This window comes from Ornithorhynchus anatinus, chromosome X5 (genome assembly GCF_004115215.2).
Source record: "Ornithorhynchus anatinus isolate Pmale09 chromosome X5, mOrnAna1.pri.v4, whole genome shotgun sequence".
In the NCBI taxonomy this organism is placed as follows: domain Eukaryota; kingdom Metazoa; phylum Chordata; class Mammalia; order Monotremata; family Ornithorhynchidae; genus Ornithorhynchus; species Ornithorhynchus anatinus.
Window position 1 is genome coordinate 17,948,809 of NC_041753.1, and position 20,092 is coordinate 17,968,900.

At 42.3% G+C, this 20,092-nt stretch overlaps 1 non-coding gene across 1 annotated transcript; it reads left to right on the plus strand.

Annotated features, from left to right (window-relative positions):
• Nucleotides 1–15,257: 15,257 nt before the first annotated feature.
• LOC114808436 lies at nucleotides 15,258–15,394 on the plus strand. Its single transcript, XR_003756284.1, has one exon. It is a non-coding gene; the product is annotated as a small nucleolar RNA SNORA7 (small nucleolar RNA).
• Nucleotides 15,395–20,092: the final 4,698 nt, after the last annotated feature.

The following is a 20,092-nucleotide window of genomic DNA, read 5'->3' on the forward strand; positions in this document are numbered from 1 at the left end:
CGCTTACTATGTGCCGAGCACTGTTCTAAGTGCTGGGGTAGACATAGGGGAATCAGGTTGTCCCACGTGGGGCTCACAGTCTTAATCCCCATTTTACAGATGAGGGAACTGAGGCACAGAGAAGTTAAGTGACTTGCCCACAGTCACACAGCCGACAAGTGGCAGAGCTGGGATTCGAATTCATGAGCACTGACTCCAAAGCCCGTGCTCTTTCCACTGAGCCTTATTATTAGAGAAACAGTTCAAACCCAGGTCATACCAATGGTGGCAAAGCCTTAACTAAAGATTTATGCAAATAGGAGCCCAGGACACTGGTTGCTCAGTAAGCTAAATAAGCAGAAGATTTATTTGGTCACAGCCAACATCTCTGAGCAGCTCTATTTAAGAACATACTTTTCACCACAAATGTGGAGGGGAACTTGAAAAGGCCTTAAATATTATCTGTCTCATGCAATACCAAGCGAGATTCTCCAGAAGACTGTGATGAATGAATCTTAACCTAGTGATCAATAATAATAATAATAATAATTTTGGTATTTATTAAGTGCTTTCTATGTGCCAGGCACTGTAATAAATAAATAAATAAATGATGTTGGTATTTGTTAAGTGCTTACTATGTGCAGAGCACTGTTCTAAGTGCTGGGGTAGATACAGGGTAATCAGGTTGTCCCTCGTGAGGCTCAGTCTTAATCCCCATTTTACAGATGAGGTAACTGAGGCACAGAGAAGTTAAGTGACTCGCCCACAGTCACACAGCTGACAAGTGGCAGAGCTGAGATTCGAACCCCTGACCTCTGACTCCCAAGCCTGTGCTCTTTCCACTGAGCCATGCTGCTTCACTGTACTAAGCACTGGAGTGGATACAAGCAAATCGGATTGGGGACAGTCCCTCTTCCATGTGGGGCTCACAGTCTCAATCCCCATTTTACAGATGAGGAAACTGAGGCATAGAGAAGTAAAGTGATTTGCCCAAGGTCACACAACCTATTGACTCCCAGGCCCGTGCTCTCTCCACTATGCCATGCTGCTGCTCAATCAATCAGTGGTATTTACTGAGCAATTACTGTGGGCAGAGCACTGTACTAAGCACTTGGGAGAGTACAATACAACATTTGGTATACTTTCCTGCCCACGGGAGCTTAAAATCTACAGAGGGAGACAGACATTAAAATAAATTACAGATATGTACATAAGTATTGTGGGGCTGAGGGTGGGGTGAATATCAAGTCCTTAAAGGGTGGTGATCCAAGTGCACAGACGATGCAGAAGGGAAAGGGAGTAGGGGAAATGAGGGCTTAGTGAGGGAAGGCCTCTTGGAGAAGATGTGATTTCAGTAAGGATTGCAAGGTGGGGAGATTGCTTGTCTGCAATATTTGAAATGGGAGGGAGTTGTAAACCAGAGAGAGGATGCTGGCAAGGGGTTGATAATGAGATAGATGAGATCGAGGCACAGTGAGTAAGCTGGTGTCAGAGGAATGAAGTGAGTGGGCTGGGTTGTAGTAGGGAATCAGCGAGGTAAGATAGGAGGGGGCGAGGTGATCGAATGCTTTAAAGTCAATGGTAAAGAGTTTCTGTTTGATGTGGAGGTGGATGGCAGCCACTGGAGGTCCTTGAGGAGTGGGAAAACATGGACTGAACTTTTTTTAGAAAAATGATTTGGGCAGTAGAGTGAAGTATGGACTGGAGAAGGGAGAGACAGGAGGCAGGGAGGTCAGAGAGGAGGCTGAAGCAGTAGTCAAGGCGTGATATGACAAGTGCTTGGATCAGCATAGTAGCAGGGTGGAAAGGGTGGATTTTAATGATGTTGGGAAGGTAGAACCAACAGAATTTGGTGACAAATTTGCTATGTGGATTGAATGAGAGAGATGAGTCGAGGAGAATGCCAAGGTTATGGGCTTGTGAGGCAGGGAGGATGGAGGTGCTGTCTACAGTGATGGGAAAGTCAGAGGAAGGACAGGACAGGGTTCCAAGCACTTAGTACAGTGCTCTGCACACAGTAAGCGCTCAATAAATACAATTGAATATATGAAGATAGGGAGTTCTGGACATATTTGGTTTCTCAATTGTTGATGGGACATCCAAGTAGAGATAACCTGAAGGCAGGAGGAAATATGTGACTACTGAGAAGGAGAGAGGTTAGGGCTGGAGAGGTTGATTTGGGAATTGTTCACATAGAGATGGTAGACATATCTGTGGGAGCAAATGAGTTCTCTAAGGGAGTGGGTGTAGTTGGAGAATAGAAGGGGACCCAGAAGTCAGCCTTGATGGACTCGAGGCTTTTGGTGGTGCAAAACCAAACCTAAGATTACCAAATACAAAATAACAAATCCTTCCTGAAACATCAGAACTGTTTACCCAAAGTATGTAAATAGATCTTTGATGGAGTTGGTGTGCATGAAATCCCATTTTAGTTTGATTTTACAACTTAGATTTTACCCCAAGCATGGGAAGACAGGTAGAATAGTGGGGACATTTTTTAAAATTATTTTTTAGGAATTCTCTAGGAATAGGCAATAAGAGCATCTGGGAAAGGAAGACATTGATTAAGAGTGAATTAGAAATGAGATGAGAAGTCTGTTGCCACAAAATCTGTGGTCATAACAAGGTTCTTATCCTAGTTAAATGGGGTAGAGGCTGAAATAGTAGAAAATCCTGGGAATTTTTTTTTTTTTTTTGCAAAAGTGGGGCCAGGTAGTCCTCAGATCAAAAAGGAGTTAGGGGAACGTGTATCTTCAAAAGATACATTGAATTAGGTATCAAACATTTCCTCCTGGATATCAGAGAGAGGACCAATCTGCAAAAAGGGCTACAAATTAGCTAGTAAAAGAGGGGGAGAAATGGAGGAAAAAAATGAAATATTTAGTCTGCAGGCAGCGATTCTGACCTTTGATCCTCCTGAGGGATGGAATCAAAGAACCCTCCTCTGAGAAGCTGTAAGCCAAAGATGCAAATGGCCCAGACAGAGAGGCCCAGAAGGGGAGTATAAACTCTAGAATATGTGGTGTAGAGAGACCATAAAAGACAGAACTAGGAGGTTCCATTTGGATTTCCTTTTTCATGTTGTTATTATGACCTAGAAATATTTAATTACTCTGTGCCCATAAATATTAAAGCCAGATACATTCTAATCAGAATTGGTGTGTGTATATACAAAGCAAGAAGAGTACCAAGCTTACAGAAAGGGCACACTAGTGTAGAATATAAAGGGGAGACTGGCAAATTGTCTCCATTTCAGCTGAGCCCCCTTGTCCACTAATCTGGAAGGGAATTTAACTTGATCAATGACATTGATTTGGGGGTGTGAATACTGGGGTGTGGGTGCTGAAGACTGCCCTATTCCCAGATAGGGAAAACCTCTGAGAAATTTTGGGTACTGGGGATGACTCAAGAGTACAGAAACTCTCAACACAGTGGCTTTGAGAGTTCTCCCAAATGGAGGAAAGTTGGGAGACATTTTGGATGTCTCAGTGTAAGTTTTTTGTGTCGACTGTGAACTGATGGTGATTAGCAAAGATGGCAGTTTTGATGGATTGTGGCCGTATAAGAAGCTGCATTTATTATCTGATTATAAGGATACTCATTATTGTGTTTGTGTTTACTTCTGGGATGACTGTGCAAATGTTGTATTGTTTGTCTGATTAAGGCTGAGTAGGCAAGATTTGGTGGTTTTTTTTCCAAAAGAGAAGATATTATCAGTGGAATATTATTCTGGTCTGTACATGTTTGCATTTTGGCTTCATTTTAGGTGTTCATTTGAAGAGTTAAGTGTTCAAGGAAAACATTACTAAAGAGCAAGTATTGTTGAGGTTTTGAAAACAGATTTAAGAAAAAATATTGAGTGAATTATACCCAAGAGCCCACTAATTATAATGAATCTGTTAGAAGGCAAATAAAATCTATTTTAGACCAAAAGCTTTAATGAACTTCAAGAAGCCATTTAACGTTAAGGGAATCTGGCTGAGAACATGGGTTGAAAATGAAAAGACCCCAGGAATATAAGGTAATACAAACAAACTGCATTCAGTTAAACCCAGGAATCAGGACTCAAACAAAATACTATTTTCTTCTGTTTCCCTTATAAAATAAGTTTATATCTTCCACACATGTTCTAATTACCATTAAGGAAACAAACAATAAAACAAATACACATTACTGGATAATTAATTCTTTTCAAATTATCACTCCATTTGAGTAATATATTGTAAATATGGAGATAGGCCCAAGCAGTTGACCAACGCCCTGAAGCAATAATGTAATGTTTATTTTATTATCAGATATATGTTCTTTAGAGGGAAAATAAAAGAAAAAAAAGTCATCAGTCCAGTTCCTCTAGAAGACCTTTTTAAAGGTTGATTTTTAATCTTTGATTTATTTTGCGTAGACTAATCTTTGTGGTAACTCTTTGCCCTACTCACCGTCTTGAGGCCGTCTGTCTAGTAGGAACCGCCTTGGTGAAACGCTGAATCGTTGTTCACAATTAAGACTTGTAGCAGGGATCCCTTGTACTAATAAGGCTACTATGATGCTGCTACAGAACATGTTGCAGAAATATTCATTCTCTTGGATCTACACCCTAAGTATTTGATATTCACCCCACCCTCATTCCCACAGCACTTAAATACATCTCTGTAATTTATATGGCGAGGGAGGGCACTCCAGGCCGGAGGCAGGACGTGGGCGAGAGGTCAGCAGAGAGATGGATGAGATGGAGGTTCAGTGAGTTAGGTTGGCATCAGAGGAGCAAAGTGTGCGAGCTGGGTTGTAATAGGAAATCAGGGAGGTGAGGTAGGAAGGGGCAAGGTGATTGAGTGCTTTAAAGCCAATGGTGAGGAGCTTCTTTTTGATGCAGAGGTGGATGGACAACCACTGGAGGTTTTTTGAAGAGTGGGGAGACTCGGACTGAACATTTTTTTGGGGGGGGGGGGGGAGGAAAAAGGATCCGGGCCACGAAGTGATGTATACTAATCCAGGTAGAGCCTGTGCAGCAGCAGCCGGAGAAAGCACTTGCCCCAGGGCTGAAATGCTAATAACCCCATTAGCAAGAGCTAATAGCCCCATTAATTAGCAGGTTAATTGAAGGAGGATTAGCAATTGTCAATGGGAGATATACCCCAGGCATTCAAGGAGTGATTAGCCCCTGCTGGGCTGGGAGAATAATTTTGGGAGTCCGCAAGGGAATGGGGGAGACTAAGCCCGGTCCTCTCCCAGATTTCCCTAGCACCGTGGATGGCACGACCATCCTTCCCCTCTCTCAGGCCCGCAATCTCGGTGTCCTTTTTGACTCGTCTCTCTCGTTTACCCCACACATCCTATCCGTTACCGAGACCTGCCGGTTTCACCTTTACAATATCGCCAAGATCCGCCCTTTCCTCTCCACCCAAACGGCTACCTTACTGCTACAGGCTCTCGTTATATCCCGGCTAGACTACTGTGTCAGCCTTCTCTCTGACCTCCCTTCCTCCTCTCTCGCCCCGCTCCAGTCTATTCTTCACTCCGCTGCCCAGCTCATCTTCCTGCAGAAACGCTCTGGGCATGTCACTCCCCTTCTTAAACACCTCCAGTGGTTGCCTATCAACCTCCGCTCCAAACAAAAACTCCTCACTCTAGGCTTCCAGGCTCTCCATCACCTTGCCCCTTCCTACCTCTCCTCCCTTCTCTCTTTCTACCGCCCACCCCGCACGCTCCGCTCCTCTGCCGCCCACCTCCTCACCGTCCCTCGGTCTCGCCTATCCCGCCATCGACACCTGGGCTACGTCCTCCCGCGGTCCTGGAACGCCCTCCCTCCTCACCTCAGACAATCTAATTCTCTTCCCCTCTTCAAATCCCTACTTAAAACTCACCTCCTCCAAGAGGCCTTCCCAGACTGAGCTCCCCCCTTTTTCCCTCTGCTCCCTCTACCCCCCCTTCACCTTTCCGCAGCTAAACCCTCTTCTCCCCCCTTCCCTCTCCTCCTCCCCCTCTCCCATCCCACCCCCTCAGCACTGTACTCGTCCGCTTGACTGTATATCTTTACCACCCTATTTATTTTGTTTATTCTGTTTAATGAGATGTACATCACCCTGATTCTATTTAGTTGCCATTGTTTTTATGAGATGTTCTTCCCCTTGACTCTATTTATTGCCATTGTTCTTGTCTGCCTGTCTTCCCCGATTAGACTGTAAGCCCGTCAAACGGCAGGCACTGTCTCTATCTGTTGCTGACTTGTTCATTCCAAGCGCTTAGTACAGTGCTCTGCACATAGTAAGCGCTCAATAAATACTATTGAATGAATGAATGAATAAAGCAGCATGGCTCAGTGGAAAGAGCCTGGGCTTGGGAGTCAGAGGTCATGGGTTCGACTGCCGGGCTCTGCCACTTGTCAGCTGTGTGACTGTGGGCAAGTCACTTAACTTCTCTGTGCCTCAGTTACCTCATTTGTAAAATGAGGATTAACTGTGAGCCTCACGTGGGACAACCTGATTACCCTGTATCTCCCCCAGCGCTTAGAACAGGGCTCTGCACATAGTAAGCGCTTAACAAATACCAACATTATTATTAAAGGAGCTCTAATCAGTTAAAGGTGTGGGGGGGAAGGGGGCGGGGAGACTGCTCCAATATTAGCATACACAGTATGATGTAATAATGGCCCACGTTTCGGGTGGGAGAGGGGTTGCACAAAACGATTAACCTTTAGCCCTACAGCATTTATGTACGTCTTTGTAAATTATTCATTTATATTAATACCCGTCTCCACCTCTAGACTTTAAGCTCCTTGTGGGCAGGGAACGTGTCTACAACAGGGAACTCTATTGTATTGTTCTCTCCAGAGCGCAGTTCTCTGCACACAGTAAGCGCTCAATAAACACCAGTGATGGTATACGACCGCTCTTCCCACTTCAAAACCCTACTAAAATCACATCTCTTCCAAGACGCTTTCCCTGACTAAGCCATCTCCCCTATTTGCCCTCCCTTCTGCGTCACCTATGCACTTGGATCTGCATCCCTTAAGCCCTTTGATATTCACTCCACCCTCAGTCCCACAGCACAGCACAGAGAAGCAGGGAGGCCTAGTGGAAAGAGCATAGGCCTGAGGGTCAGAGGCCCTGGGCTCTAATCCTGTTTCTGCGATTTACCAGCTGTGTGATCTTGGCCACGTCATTTAACTTTCTGGACCTCAGTTCCCTCACCTGCAAAATGGGGATTCAATAACTGTTCTCCCTCCTACTTAGACTGTGAGCCCCATGTGGGACCTGATGATCTTGTGTCCACCTCAGCGCTTAGTTGACACATAATAAGCGTTTACCCAAAACCACAATTATTATTAAACCACTTACATACATATCCATCCGTAATTTATTTTACTGTCTTCCCCAACCCTCCCTCCTCAAATCTGCCAATCACTCTTTCCACCCCCACCCCACCCCATTCAAAACCCTACTGAAGGCTCACCTCCTCCAGGAGGCCTTCCCAGACTAAGTCCCCCTTTCCTTCAGCTCTCCCTCCTTTCCGCGTCACCTCGACTCACTCCCTTTGCTCTTCCCTCCCTCTTCCCACCCCACAGCACTTATGTATATATGTATATATCTATAATTCTATTAAATTATATTGATGCCTGTTTACTTGTTCTGATGGGTATACATCTATAATTCTATTTATTCATAATGATGCCTGTTTACTTGTTTTGATGTCTGTCTCCCCCCTTCTAGACTGTAAGGCCAGTGTGGGCAGAGACTGTCTCTCTTTACTGCTGAACTGTTTTTTTCCAAGCACTTAGTCCAGTGCTCTGCACACAGTAAGCACTCAATAAATACGATTGAATGAATGAACCCCAGATTGTAAGCTTCTTGTGGACAGGGACCACGTCTACCTACTCTATTGTATTGTACTCTCCCAAGTGCTTACTTGGCAGTAGAGTTCCCTAAATACAGTAAGCCCTCAAAAATGCCACTGATTGATTGAGTCCCTTGCAGCCAAGGGTTTGGGAGACAGAAGACAGGTGAGGGGGTGATCCTCCACTCCTGCTTCTCTCTCCTTGAAGACCTGGGGGCTCTTCTGAGCTGGGTTGGCCAGGGCCTTGACTCAGTTTGGCAGATATCCTCAGCTCCTGCATGTTGGGGCCTATGGGTCACCCAAATCCCAGGCCCTCTCTCTCCTGCAGCAGCCCAGAATTCCAGGAAATGAGTGATTGACCTATTAAACTGGAGGGTGGCTTTGTGGGAGGGCAGGCCATCCCAAAGAGGGATTGTGGCACCACATAGGCAGGTATGGTCTAATCAGGAAGAGGTGGCTTTTTTTAGAGGGCTTTGAAGAAGTGGGGAGGGATGTGGTGCTTGTTATGGTCAAGGAATGTGTCTGTTATATTGTGTTGTCCTCTCCCAAGCACTTAGTACAGTGCTCTGCATGCTTAATAAATACTATTGAATGATTTCACAGCTTATAGCAGGAAGGGCATTATAAGCAGGTGGAGAAAGTATTAAGAATAGATCATACACAGAAGAATCATGAGTGAGATACAGTTGCTTGGGAGGAGTGAAGAGTGTGAGCTGCGATAGAATAGAAGGGGAGAGCTGATAGGTAAGAAGGAGTGACTTGTAGCCAATCATTTGGAGTTTTTGTTCACTGGGGAGAGAAATAGGTAGCAACTTGGAGTTTTGGAGGAGAGGAGCAGTGTGGCCTAGTGGAAAGAGCACGGGCCTGGGAAGTCAGAGGACCTGAGTTCCAAGCCTGGCTCCATCACTTGTCTGCTTTGTGAACTTGGGCAAGCCCCTTAACTTCTCTGGGCCTCAGTTCCCACATATGCAAAATGGGGATTCAATACCTGTGTTCCCTCCTACTTAGACTGTGAGCCCCACGTGGGACCTGATCAGCGCTCAAAACAGTGCCAGCGCTTAGAACAGTGCTTGGCACATAGTAAGTGCTTAACAAATACCATAATAATAATTAATTTGCATCTACCCCAGCCCTTAATACAAAGCTTAGCATATAGTAAGGGCTTAACAGATACTATAGTTATCAGGGGAGTGATGCATTTGAACAGCATTTTGAGAGGATGATATGAGTAGTTGAATGAAGAATAGACTGAAGAGAGAGGAAAGTCTGGAATTAAAGAGCAAGAAAGCTGTTGCAATAACTCAGCAACTTGGGTGGTGACAAGGGTTGGAAACAGAGTTAATGGCCATAAGGGTGGAGAGGAAATATGGTGAAAAGCTGGCAAAATTTTGAGACAGGAGGAATGTGGGAGATAAAAGACAGAGAAGAGGTAAAAGATGACACCAATTCTGTAGACTTCTGTGAGAGGGAAGATGATGGTGTTGTTGACAGTGATGAGAAAGTTAGGAGGAGAAGATTTAGGAGAGGAGATGAAAGGACATATTTTTGACATATTTTGTGCCAGTGGATCATCTATATGCAGATCTCCCAGAGGCCGGAGGAGATACGGTATTGTAGACCCACAGCTATAAAAGAGATTTGGGAGTCCACTCAGATAGAGGTAGCATTGCAGTAGAGTTTGGGAACAGCAGGAGACCAAAGGACAGATTATAAAACAGTGATAAACACTGTAAGTGGCAAATGAAATAATGCCAAAGAGAACAATTTTATGTGCACAGCATCTTAAAAAATGGAACATATGGATTTAAAATATGGGTTTATTCTCAATTAATTTATTTAAAGACATCTCCTATTTGTGTGAGCTATCCCATGCTTTCACAGTAGTTGCATAGCATTTTGTTTACTGATTAAAAGAGTGAAGAGGCATGCGTTAATAAATGACATATCAAGTATTCGTGTTTGATGTTATCCAAAGTGGGGGCACATTTGGTCAATAGGTAAAATTTTTAAAATATTGTCTATTTATAGATTATTTCTGAGACATGAATATTTGTGAGATGCTCACATAGCAGAATTCATTGAGCTAGTGACAAGAAAAGGAAAGTAATAGAGAGCATAAATAGTAGCATTTACATATTTTAAGACATATTTGCTATAGTGTTTTTCTTATTTATGTTCCTCTCATGTCACCAATCCTTTTGATTAAGTGTAAGAACAAAATGATTCTCATTAACTAGTAAATGGTTTCAGATATTCATTACTTTTAGGTTTGGAAGTTCTATGAACTGATGAAATGTATGTGAATTTAAACTTACCTTTTTATTTTTAAACCCTTATTGACACATAGATTTGATTTCTGTCACAGAGATCTGTCAAAAGACTTACTGAATTCTAGCATGTAAGAGAAAATCCAGGTGGTAGCATCTTTTTTTTGAGACTGCCTCCAACTGTGTTCAATTTACATAAGTGCTCTAACCAAACAATACAGTGAAAAGACTTTCTTACTTTGTCTTTTTCATGAAGAAAATAAAAGAACCCTGGACTGTGGGCAACTGCATTCATATGTGCCCAATTTAAAATAATTCACTGAAGTAGTCTCCTAGACCTAATATATATGCAAAAGGAAAAGGTACACTTGATCAAGAAAGTAGAGCAGTTTTTGTAACCTTGAGATTTAACAATGTTTTCATCAGGCCCTTTTATACAAAAAAAATAGCAATTTCAAGTTAATACCATAGTGATGTGTGCAAGACTTTGTTTTACGGCAGAGGAAAGTAACTTACTGTGCCTCGATCTTGTCTATCTCACTGTCGACCATTTGGTCACATCCACCTCCTGGCCTGGAACTTCCTCCCACTTCACACCCTACACACCACCACCCTCCCTACTTCCAAGTCCAACTAAAATCTTATCTCCCTCAGGAATCATTCCCTAACTAATCTCTCATTTCCACACTCTATTCACACTCTTAGAAGCTCCACATTCTATTCCACACTCCCTTCGGTGCTCTTCATACACTTGGGTCTGTACCCCTTTGAGCACTTTGATAATCACCCCACCCCCAGCCCCACAGCACTTAAGAACATATCCTAATACTCTGCCACTTTCCCTATCTGGAATTTATTTTAGCTTCTGTCTCCCGACCTAGATTGTAAGCTTCTTGTGGGCATGGATCAGGTCCACTAACTCTATTATATTGTACTCTCCCAAGTGCTTAGTACAGTGCTCTGCACCCAGTAAGTGCTCAATAAATACCATCAGTTGATCGATTAATCGCTTTGTATTTGTCTGCTGACACTCCAGGACTGTGTGGCCATTGCTCTCCGGCAAGGCAATCCCTTGCCATCACCCTATAAAGTATAAACTGTACAATATAAATGCTGGAATAAAGGATATTTCCCTTAATTGGTAAACCCACAGGTAGCTTTGCAACTGCTCATGGTCTAGTGAAACTGTCTCAGTTTGGAGGGTAGTGAAGAGAACATTAGACAAAACCTGGTATTAAAGGGTAAGAATAGTTGATAGTAATTTCTTCTCTCCACCATGTCTCTGCATAATTTGCATTAAAATGAATTAAAGGGAGGAAAAGGAACCCAAACAAGTTCTCCAGTGGGATGGTTCAATCCGAAGTATTCCTTTAAACAAAACTATTTAGAACTGAGATAATTCTGCATTTGTCATGAAGGCAAAAGGTGGTGAAAACTAGCTAATTCATCATAATGTAGTTATTTTCCTTCTAGCAATGATTCCCCAAAGGGGTGCTAGATAGATTCCTGCACACATGCAAGATCCCTGCAGCAAAATGATAGGTTAGGTGGCTAATCAGTGTCAGGAAGCAGGTAGGGAGTCAGGAGTGGGCAGGCCCTCCTGCATTCAATGCCACCTTATCCATGTCCTGTTTTTTTCCCGCTTTCTCTCTCCTATCTCTCTGTCCTCTCCTGCTTCAGTCCCTGACTGCACTATTCTGTCTGAAGAAGATGGCACGGCAGGCAGGGTGGCTGCCTGTGTCTCAGGAGAAGGAATGAGTACAGGTAGGTATGTAGCTGGATGCTCTACTTGTCCTGCCATAGAGACCTGGAATACCTGCAGCTTACTTCACCCAACCTGCAGCACCCAAAGCATGGGATTGGGTATGGGAGGGTGGTCTGCAGAAGCAAGTCAGGAAAGGGTGCAAAAGAGAGTACCCATCTAGCTCTCTAATGTCAAGTAACCACAGTGCAGTAGAGCAGTGGGTTGCCTGGTTCAATGTATGGCAGTGATCATATATTTTCAAGTTAATTCATTGTCAGATTTGAATCTATGACCAGGATATTTGTTCAAAATGAAACATGAATTTAGGCAGCCTCCAATCAAGATAATTTGGAAACAGTTGTCTACAGGATCTTTCATTCAATATGATCCTCAAAGTTATATAACACGAGTTATTATCCAGATAACTGATGACATATGACATAGCAACCTCACTGTAATTAGGTTCCTTCAGGTAATTAACTAGAAAATAGTCAGGCAGCAAGCTTATCCTAATGCCCATGACACTGTATGGGAGTTAGGTGCTTTGAAAAGGTACTAAAACTCATTCCCATTGTGCAAGCAGACTTTGAAGGCCAATGAAAAGCACAGCAAGCCTCTCTTTGCATGTCAGCAGTGAACATATTTCCCAGCTCCACTCCACTGAATAGCCTTGATTGGAGAGCCTCAATTTACACTCTGCTGAGATGCCCAGACCCCTATTGGATTCCATATTGAAAAGTCATGATAAAATAAAATGCTGAGATGAAGCAGTTTTTCTCTATCTCTCCCTCTTTAAACACTATTTTCTTTTCTATTAATTATGGGTAAGAATTGCACTCTTTAAGTTTATTAAATGTCCCAAATTCTTCTTTTAGATTCTGGGAAATGTTCAACAAGTTCCCTCCTTGATTTTTCAATCCGGGTATATTTTTAAGTAAACTCTCTGTAATCCAAAACTTCAAAACGTTCCCATTTCTTGCAAAGTTAATATCAATCATTAATGTAGATAACAATGACACGCACCAGAAATGTCCTTGAATTTATGAGCAGCCCATCCTTAACTTGGCTCCACCCCCTGTGGCCATCAGAAAGGTGATTCATCACCAAAATATTTTTTAGAAGAGTAACAAGGTTCCTTTGGGGTTGGAAACTGATGACACAGACCTCCTCATTAAATTACTGCTAGCAGAATGAGGGCTCTGGATTATTGCTATTGTTGTTCAATTTCCGTCTGTTCTGTGTGTCTCCATCTGGAGTGGGAACCCCCTGTAAACCCCCTGTGACTAAACCAATGTGCTGAAATTCTAGGAGGCTCCCCAGGAATGTGAAGGTAAGGTGATTTTCTCCTACATTTGTGATAACTGTCATGTAATCATGCCTATTCATTGAATAAAAAGAACTGCACTTTCCTGAGTTCCAGTAGTTTCTCGACAAAGCCAGAGGGGCCGTCTCCTTATTTTGACACCATTTTAGTATAGTTTCCTTTTGTTCAAGGCATAGACATTCCTCAAGTTAATATCTGATTTTGAAGTGTATTTCTAAGTCAAAACGTTTTATCTCAGTTCTTTTGGATATGACACCGTGTTCTCTGAATAAGAGCATTTTATTTACAGATTTTTAGAGCACTAAGAATAGCAGGTATCTGACAAGCCCTGAATTTCCCTGATAAAAATGCATGTTCAACGATAAGGTAGCTTCCTTCTTATTAAGATTGTGGAGGTGTAAGTACAGGCCACATACCACCTACCATCTGGTGCTCCCAAAGGCCCTATAACACAGCCTCCAGAGATGCAAAGGGGAAAACAATTTCTCTTCACTCCCCTGTTTTTCTCCGCTGGAAACAAGCAGGTCTGCTTCAAAAGGAGATTTCATTCCCCTGAGCTGCCACGTTCTGCATCTCCTTTGGGAAATGCTGGAAGGAGAGCAGGGTGGTGATAATTGAACCGATGTCAACATCATGGCTCCCCCTTATGCCTGTGCCCATAGCTTTGACTGTAAACCCAGGAATTTCTCATTAGACTCTGTCTTCCAAGTAAATGGAGAGAGTGATTCATGTGTAATGATTACAGATATCTCAAAATGTTTCATGCTGACGAAGGAAAGGGATCATGTGGATAAATAATATTCCACCGTCAGTAAATCCATCAATCAATGGTATTTATTGAGTACTTAACGATGCACAGAGCCGTCCAAATGCTTCATTTTAGTTAAGAATTTCAAACTGTTGCCTCTTCACACCTCTAGGAGATCTCCTAATCTGTAGCAAAATGGACCTGCCTCTGGTAGGGGTACTAATGAAGAGCATGGTGACCCTAAAATGAGAAATCATAGGGAAGAAGGAGGAGAATATTGATGCCACACACAATCTCTCACGTTGGGTGTAACAGTGCAGTCAATCAATCAGTAGTATTTACTGAGCACTGTACTGTACTAAGTACTTGGCTGAGTACAATATAACAGAGTTGGTAGACACATTCCCTGCCCAAAGAGAATTTACAATCTAAAGAAACCTCATCCTTTCCCCCCACCAGGAATTTACCAAAAGAAGAACTGAGAGTGGGGTAGAACTAGAGCCTTGTGTTTTCTAGGGTGCACTTTCCACAAATATACTGTGCATAAGCAAAACCAATGCTCACCACTAACATTTACTCAAGAACATGTTCTCCCTCCTATTTAGATTGCGAACCCCATGTGGGACAAGGACTGTGTCTGATTAACTTGTATCTACCCCAGTGCTTAGAACAGTGCTTAACACATACTAAGTGCTTAACAAATATAATAATAATAACAACATGATTCATAGGAGAAATCATCCATTTTCTCCTTTCTCTGGGCATCATTATGGGTGTGCTATGAGAATGTGTCTGCTAATTCTGTTGTACTCTCCCGAACACTTAGTACAGTGCTCTGCACATAAGAAGCACTCAATAAATACAATTTATTGATTGATCAACCTACAAGAAGGAAACACAAGAAACTCTTCTTTCCTTTAATTATTGGAGGACTCACATCCTCTGACTTACTCCCTAGGAGACAGACTCCTTGACTTTGGAACAGTCTCATCATGCTCCACACGGAAAATAGTAATAATAATTGTGGTTTTCTAATAGTATTTGTTAAGGGTTTTTTTATGGTATTTGTTAAGCTCTTACTATGTGGCAGGCACTGTTCTAAGTACTGGGATAGATTCAAGGTAATCAGGTTAGACAAGTCCCTGTTCCACATGGGGTTCACAGTCTTGATTCCCATTTTACAGATGAGGGAACTGAGGCAAAGAGAAGTTAAGTAAATGGCTCAAGGTCACACAGTGGGCAAGTGGCAGAGCAAAGATTAAAACTCAGGTCCTTCTGACTCCCAGGCCCGTGCTCTATCCACTAGGCCATGCTGCTTCTTTATGTACCAGGCAAAGAACTAAGCACTGGGGTAGATACAAGCTTCTCCTTTCAGGGTCGCACCTGGAGAGTTTCCAGGACTCTACCAGTCCCGACTATGGAGGGAGAGTCAAGCAGAGACATATCCATTTCATTTCTAGCTTGGGCAGTGGCTAGTGAGTGGAAGGCAATCCGCTACAAGTCAAAACTCACCTGTGCCGTGCAGCAGTGGCATGGGAGAGAGTTGAGGGCGGAGACTCAAATTTATTGTGCAGAAGGAGGCAATGGTAAACCACTTCTGTACTTTTACCAAGAAAACTCTATGGATACACTACCAGAACGATTGTAGATGGCGGTGGGGTGTTCGGGAGAAGTGTGTCCATGACGTTGTTATGGGTCGGACATGACTCGACAGTATAAGACAACAAGATAGAAGCTAATCAGGCTGATCACAGTTCCTATTCCACATGGGGCTCACAGTCTTAATCCCCATTTTACAGATGAGGTAACTGAGGCACAGACAAGTTAAGTGATTTGCCCAAAGTCACACAGCAGACAAATGGTAGAGCTGGGATTAGATCCTAGGTCCACCTGACTCCCAGTCCCATGCTCTTTCCACTAGGCCATGCTGCTGCTTTAGTCAAGCGCTTATGTGCCAAGCACTGTGCTAAGCACTGGGTTAGCTCACAGTCAGATAAGGCACAGTCCCTGTCCTAAGAGGGAGGAAGTTATTTAATCCCTATTTTACACGAGGAAATTGAAGCATAAAGAAATTAAATGACATATCCTAGGTCATGCAGCAAGCAAGTGGTGGACCTGGGGCTAGAATCCTGTTCTCCTGCCACCCAGTCCCATGCTCATAATAATGATAATTTGTAGTATTTGTTAAGCCTTTACTATGTGCCAAGCACTGTGTTAGGCTCCAGGAGAAGAGGTATTTAATCTCTACTTTCAGATGAGGACAGCAAGGCACATAGAAGTCAATCGATTAGCCTAAAGTCATATACCAGATAAGTCGTACAACCAGGAGTGGAACCCAGGCTTCCTAACTCTCAGTCCTGTGCTCTTTGCATGAGGCCACAAAAAGTCGAACACTTACCCCTGAGTTGTTGCCCTATTAGCAACGGCTATTAAATATTGCTTCGGGCATTAAAAAACAGCATTTTCATCAAATGATGCACAGATATTGCCATAAAGCAGCTGCAGTTATCAACACGCTTGTATTTTAGGAACAAGCAAGCCAATTAGAGATGTTTAATGAAGTTAACCTATACCACAAGCACTTCAATGTAGCATTAAAAAATTCATGCATATTCACTGATTTTTGCCAACTCCTGTCATTTTAATCCTTTCAATATTCAAAGTAACCAGTATTCAGCACCCTTCTTTTTTAAACTGGGAGGAGGGCCAAGCTTTGGATCCTTGAGTCTACTGCCAGCATGTCTTTGGAGGGTCTGATTTAAAAGACTTGTGCTTAATGAGAAAACCTCCATTTATTTGCCCGAGTCAAATCTTAACATCGCATAATGAAGAAGCAGCTGAAGAGCCAATTCTGAGTTATCGTCCATAGTTATGCAATTAATGCAACCTGGATTCTTTTATTCCAAAACTCCTAGGAAACTTCTAAAACACTGCTGAAGTTTCTTACTGTGACTGTGCTCTGGTGCTTTCTTTCCTGGCTTATAAGAGCAATTAGAAGGATGTTATCAATTCTATAATTAAACATCTCCTACATTCATATCAGCTACCAAAGTATTTGTGAATCGTTATTCTGCCTGCAAAGGGGTAATATTAACTTTCTGAAGAACTTTTAAAGCAGTCTATATTTTGGGGAATGGGAACTGCAATGTGTTTAGAAAACATTTAACTTGACTGATGATCATCACATCTCCTCCAGAAAGCCTTCCTTGATTAATTTATCTTACCTCCCCACAACTACCACTTATTTGTTATTATGGTATTTTTTTAAGCACTTACAATGTGCCAGGCACTGTACTAAGGACAGGGGCAGTTGCAAGATATTCAGGCTAGACACAGTCCCTGTCCCTCATGGGGCTCGCGCGTCAGCACACCTGCATCAACTATGTAGATGTGTCCTCACAACCACCCATAGCACTTTGGTACATAATGACTTACCTACCTTTCCTCCCACCATGGTGGGCCCCAGATCCTGGGATGTTCCGGGGATAAAAGCTACTCCCATTTGTTAGTGTTGTGTTTTAATGTTTCATCACTCCTGATGTGTCTGTCTCCAATCCCTTCTCCCCACTTAGACTCTTAGATTGTTAGTTCCCCCGAGGGACGGAGATCATGTCTAATGGCCATCTGTTTACACTTAGTATAGTGCTCTACACAGTAAGCTCTTAATAAATCTCCTCCTATTACCACTATTTAAGCACTAACTTATATACATCTGTGCTTCTTATTCCTATATGTAAATTATTTCAGGGTCTGTCTCAATCCATCATTGGTATTTATTGAGTGCTTACTATGTGCAGAGAGGTGGATGATGTCGGCTTCAAAGGAAGGGAAAGAGAGGGATGGGGAAGGTGGGTTGGTGCGAAAGCGGCACTGGGGAGTGAGAAGGAAGTCGACTCTTCCCCCTTTCCCTGTGAGTTTTGGGGAGTGGGTGAAGATGAGAGTGCTAGAAATGTGAAAGGGGGAAGAAGATTTTGAGACCTTGAAGTAATGACAACTTTCCCAGTCTTGGAGACAAAGGCCCTTTTGGAACTTAAATTGCACTGACTTAATGAGATAAAGCACAAGACTCCTCAAGCAATATTTATCTGTATCTTAATCAGTCCCAGAACTGTCTTCAGGCTCAAGCCCCCCTAGGAGGATGTAGGCCTGGAATTGGATAAGATACATTCAAACTCAGGCAGATGCTAACTGAAAAAGGCTTTTTCCAACCAGAGGTAAATTACTTTTTTTTTAATGCTCTCTTTCTTTGAATTTACCTAGAAAAATATTCACTCCTCATTGAGGTTTAACAAGATTTTCATTCTGTTATCTTGATCATTCTGCTTCTTATTAGAAAATAAATTTAAATTCATTACATGTTAAAAAAAAAGCATATTTTTGGATACTCTTTGAGAATGCATAATCTCACTTTAGTATTCCCTTTTAAGTTTGTTGTGAAAAAGATAAGCACATACAGGCCGTCTGCCTCTCTCCGCAAAATCAGGAGAGAGAGGATTTGAAGGAGTTTCCTCTTGGCCAAAGAACATTTGAATTCTGGAGATTGGTCTTAGTACTGATGACAAAAATCTCATCAAGTCTTCTCTCAAATCCAACATTCTCATTTCTCACTGACTTCATGATTTGCCATTATTGAGATGCTCAACTTGATGTGGATTTAATAAGACAGGGACAAGGATGAAGTTTCCTTCCTTTGGGTAGTAATCTAAAATGTCGGGTAACGTAAGCATTACAAGTTTGGTAGTGCATGCTCAAAGAAATGGAATGTAAAGAAAAAGGAGAGAAAATAAGTGAATAGATTTTTTTTTTCCCCAACATCTTTAGAGTATTCATTTTATGGTATTTGTTAAGCACTTACTATGTTCCAGGCACCATTCTAAACACTGGGGAAGATACAAAGTAATAATATTGGACATACTCCATGTCCCACATAGGGCTCACTGTCTTAATCCCCACTGTACAGATGAGGTAATAGAGGCACAAAGAATTCACTTCTTTGTGAAGTGACTTGCCCAAGGTCACACAGCAGACAACTGGTGGAGCTGGGATTAGAACCCAAATGGGGATCCGATTTGTCCTGACCTGGAAGTTTGCTATTGAATGCAATATAGAGGAAGGTAAGACACTGGGAGGATTAACTAATTTTTTTTTTAATTCTAGCTATTACTTCTTAAATAGCCATTCTAAGAAATGTTGCATACATATGAATACCTATGGGATTAGGGATTAGGGATTTCTTGTATACCTCAGTAGTGGAAATTCAGAAGTCATCTAATTCTGTTGCACAGCCTAGTGTACTAATCTGGAAAAATACTCTCATGGAGGCATAAGCAGGACAGGTATTTGGGCAGGGCACCTGTCAAGGACAGCTCACCTCTAGTTCCCTCAACTGTGTATTTTTCCTTTAGTACTCCTGGTTGAACTCACTCAGGTTCTGTTGCAGTAGAGATGCAGTTCCCGAATCTTGCCTGAGTTTCATCCTGGTGACAGTTTCCCTTCTTCCCTGGCTCCACATCCTCTGCAAAAAAAAAAAAATTGGAAGTGAAAAATGGAAAACTATTTTCTGATAGTGACAGCAATATACTTAGATGTTGAAGTCTTGAAAACTTTCCAGCCACCATATTATGACATAGCTTTGATTTAAGCACTCAACTCTAGCATGCACTTAATTTAAGTTCATTAAAGTAGGCATAGCATGTTAAATACAGATCAACTAATTTTTAAGCATGGACTCAATCACTGGAGAGAACTCTGAGAGACACATCATTTAAAAATTAAATGTTATTTTACTACCAGACAGAAACTGTCTGAATAAAAACTGAAATAAATGAGGGTCATTGAGAAGCCTAATTGAAAATATCTTCTGCCTGATTATTACATCAAAGCCTCCTTTAAAGGGAACAATTGGGGCAAAAAACCCAAAACCAAACATCACCAACTTTCTCTTGTTACTTTGGTCCACCTTAGCTATCATCACTTGTAAGCCCTCTTCTGAATGTACAAATAGATTTGTTTATTTAATCAGGAGAGTCTCAGATTTCAAAAAAGAAGGGAATTATTCCAAAATACCGCATGGATACTGTCATTTGGCAGTTCACTGACGACACTGTTGAGACATTGCATGCTCACAGCTTTTTGACAGAAGCACCTGCCTTGCTATCCTGGAGCAATTGACAGAGTGACAGTGTTTTGTAAAGGCAATC